Here is a 4,565-nt window from a genome sequence, read left to right as displayed (position 1 = left end):
TGGAGGATATGGGTGGAGGATGCTCAGCCCCAATCCGAGCAGGCTTGAAGATCTCAACTCTGGAACCCACATGCCTTTATTCCTCTGCCGGTACCTTCATGCATGTGGAGAGTGGTCTCAGCATGGTGGTGACTGGTTCAGGAGGTCTTCCACTGCAGGAGCCCTGGTCGGGGCGGGGAGGGAAACTCAACCCACACCCCTTTGAGGGGCCCCGGCGAGGACAGCCAGATGCAGGGGCAGGAGACTCTGCGCTGTTCTCTTCCTGGATCTGGATTTTATAGTCTCTGGGCCTTGGCCATTGATGGGATTACACGGCGCCAGGGAGGCAATTGGTGGCTGTGAACCCTGCCTACTGGAATATGGAGAATCTGGGTGGAGGATGCTCAGCCCCGATCCGAGCAGGCTTGGAGGTCTCAGCCCCGGGACCCGCATGCCTTTGTTCCTCTGCCGGATTATAAATATTATTATTTTACTTGTATTTTTAGTATTTTTGTTCTTTAGGACTTGTAAACAATTGGAAAAAAATCAGCATGTTAACACATAACATAAGCCTGGCAACTGTCACAAAAGTTGTTACAAAAAATACTGTCACAAAAATTAGATGACAGCACTTATAATTGCAGGGACAGTGACACTTTATTATCTCCCACTGAACATAAAATGAATAGAGTTACACAAAATTGTGATACTGCCATACAATGTTTTAAGAAATTTTTATGCTTTATGACAATTGGGATATCAATCAAAAGAATGATTACAACTGCAACTTTAAGAAAATCTAATAACAGCCTAACTTTTTACTTTCTCTTTTTACAAAGAGCAATTCTTGATTTAGAGAAACATCAAAAAGACAGGATGTGATATGATTATTGGGCCCAGTTTCTATTTATATAGATATGTAGATAATCAGGTGTCACATTCAGAGTCAGGTTAACAATGTTCTTCCCTGATTTTCTGCTTCAATAATCTTAAACCTCTGTTGAACTAGAAGTAATTGTAGCTGCAACCTCCTAGGGAGAAACTGATACCTAAAACCAGCAGCCATTTTAGCCCTAACTAAGAATGGCCCAAGGCCATTCACTCCTTTACCCATTCTGTAATCATTATATTCCCTGCCAAATAGCCAAAAGTACATATGGACCACAATAACCCAGATTTTTATTCCCATGATCTAATAATTAGACTGTGATTTACTTTAGGAGACTGTCTATTTTAAATTACTGCAATGGAGAAAATAATTTTGAGCCAGTTGAATTTCAAACTCACTTTTAAACTAAAACACTGACCAAATAATTCATTCACAAACTATAGCTAATCTATATTGGATATTCATATGTAGCCATAATCATATTTAAATAATAACTTTTAAAATAAAAGTAACTTTTTCCTTTATTCTCGATCTATCATTGGTTTATAATATTATAGCATTTCAGAGACATAGTTTACAAGAGTACAGGATTTATTGCATCCATTACCCTTCTGTCAGCTTATTTTCTTGTTATTTATATTTCTTATGCAAATTAATGCAATGAATAATCATCTTTTTCTTCCTTCCTCACCTCAAATAGGAACTAGAGAGATAGTATAGAGAAGTAGGGCACTTGCCTTACACGCAGATGACACTGGTTCAATCCCCAGCACTTCATGTGATTCTTAAACCCACCAAAAGTGATCCCCATGCACAGAGGCAGGAGTGAATCATGAACATTACTGGGTGTGGCCCAAATTTAAAATAAAAAATTGATCTCACTTTAGCATTATCAACTTTAGTTTCAATAATTTTCTTTTCCAAATGTCAATGGCAGTTTCCTTTTTTGATTTCAGAGTAGTATTCTGTTGAGAATGCATACCAGAATTTTTTATTTAGTTATCTCATAATAGGCATTTAGGTTGATACCTTGGCTAGGTTATTGTGACTAATGATACTATGGACAAGGGGGTGCAATATCATTTGGCAAAGCCTGGCATGCTCCCCGTGACGTATTAGATATGCCAAACACAGTAACAATAAGTCTCTCAATGTTACTGCGCCTGCTCGAGCAAATCGATGAACAATGAGAGAACAGTGACAGTGACAGTGATTTAAAGAATCCCTGAGCTGGAGACAGCACAGTGGGTAGGGCATTTGCCTTGCACGTGGCCAACCCGGGTTCAATTTCTCCATCCCTCTTGGAGAGCCCAGCAATCTACTGAGAGTATCCCACCCGCATGGCAGAGCCTGGCAAGCTCCCTGCAGTGTATTCAATATGCCAAAAACAGGACAAGTTTCACAATGGAGACATTACTTGTGCCCGCTCGAGCAAATGGATGAACAATGGGAAGACAGTGCTACAGTGCTATTTAAGGAATTCCTATAGTATTTTTTATAACACGATCACGATCATCCTGTTGTTCGTTGATTTCCTCGAGCAGGCACCAGTAATGTCTCCTTCTTCCTAGCCCTGAGATTTTAAAAGAGCCATTTAAATGCTCTTTCAAGATTAGGAGAATGAGACCCATCATTGTTATTGGTATTTGGCATATTGAGTATGACACGGGAAGTCTGCCAGACTCTACCGTGCTGGCAGGATACTTTTGGTAGCCTGCCAGGTTCTCCAAAGGAAAAATAAGATAGTAAGATGTCGTGCAACTGCGAATGTGGCTGCGCGCTTCCGGGAGCTGGGTTTTATAGTCTCTGCATCTTGGCCATTGATGGGACCAACCTGGCACTGGCAGCAGCTGGAGGGTGTGATGCTTATCTACTGGAAGATGGGGGGTCTGGTTGGAGAAGGCCCAGTCCCAATCCGAGTAGGCTTGGAGACCTCAGCCCCAGGACACGCATGCCTGGGTTCCTCTGCCAGTTCTTTCATGCATGAGGTCCATCCGGACGTGTGGAGAGTGGGCCCAGCATGGCCACACTCATTTTTTATATATGTTCTACTCATTTTTTATATATGTTCTACCAATTTACAATACTATCACCATTGAATTAGGGTTTCTTTTTATCCACATCCTTGCCAGAATTTGCTGTATTCACTCATTTTTTTATAGTCCATCCTCACATGTGTGATGTGATATCTCACTATGGTTTTAATTTAAATTTCCCCAATAAGTGAGTATTATAGAATTTTTTCATGTGTTTGTTAACTATTTATATGACCATTTTCTGAAAAATAAATTATACATTTATTACATATGTTTTATATATACATATTCATAAATATCAACAAAATACCATATATATGATTGCCTTATATTTTGTATATGGTAATCTCTAGTTCCTCCTCCAAAAAGTGAGTGCAAATAATGTTCCAAAATCTACCTTGGCAAATTAAAGTTAAAATCAGGCTTCTCACCTGTAAAATTTGATAACTATGGTGCAAAATCTCTAAGGCTTCATTAAATCTTAAAGACCACTAAGTCTTATTTCCAAATAAGAGAGTGAAGGAAACTACCATACATCTCAGACTTCAACCCTGAATATTTTAATATTTAGTTTCTTTTTACCTCTAAAGTATCTAGCGTTTTTGGACCGAACCTGATTGCCACTCAAGGCCTCTTTTACAGACCACAACACCCAAAAGGAGAGAGAGAACAAAAGGGAATGCCCTGCCACAGAGGCAGGGTAGGCTGGGGTGATGGGGGTGGGAGGGATACTGGGATCCATGGTGGTGGAAAATGGGCACTGGTGGAGGGATGGGTATTTGATCATTGTATAATTGAAACCCAAGCACAAAAATGTGTAAGTCTACAACTGTACCTCATGGTGTTTCATTAATAAAAATTAATTTAAAAAATTAAAATTTTTTAATGTTTATTAATAAGCAATTTAATACTTATAGCAACAAAAATGAGCAAATTGTCAAGATTCTTAGTTTCTCAGTAGTATTTTAATTTATGGGATGTCAAAAACAAAGTGTAACCTTCATGTTCAGTGGTACTAAACTAATTTAACGATTGCAATAAAAACATGGCCTTGTGCAAGTTGGCACCTCTTTTTCTATGAAATCTCAGTATTCAAATTATTACACACATTGTTACAAACTTGGCACTGGAGTAGTGATGTGAGATATCCTTAGAGGAAATCTATTAATATGAACATATTCTTAATACACCAAAGACTGTGACTGATCACTTTCAGATTGCAACTGGCCTTCTGCCACAGGCGGGTCTAGAAATAAAGCAAATGCTAAAACAGAATGGAATGAAATCTAAAAATGCTAGGACAAGAAGTATTTTTTTCTCTCTTAATGCCTAAGATTTTTGAGAAAGCAAATAAATTGTCATTGTCTTCCAGATTCAATTATTCCAAAAGCAGTATTTTCAAAATATTTATTTATACAAATGCGTATGCTGACACTGATAACCAATTCCTTCATTTTGTTTCTAAATTCTATGCATTTCTCATTCATCTCTGTATAACTGCCTGATTATTCTTTCTGCCTTTAAATTGGAGATACTTACAAGTATGATTGGAGCAAGTGAAAAAGTCACAGATTATAAGAACAAAACAACAAAATATCAACTTCTACCTTTCCTGGAAGACACCTCACTTTAGACTTCGCTCCACAAAGGCAGAACTTAAT

The sequence above is a fragment of the Sorex fumeus genome, unplaced genomic scaffold (genome assembly GCF_029834395.1).
Source record: "Sorex fumeus unplaced genomic scaffold, SorFum_2.1 ptg000014l, whole genome shotgun sequence".
Classification (NCBI taxonomy): domain Eukaryota; kingdom Metazoa; phylum Chordata; class Mammalia; order Eulipotyphla; family Soricidae; genus Sorex; species Sorex fumeus.
Note: the sequence above shows the minus strand (reverse complement) of the source record.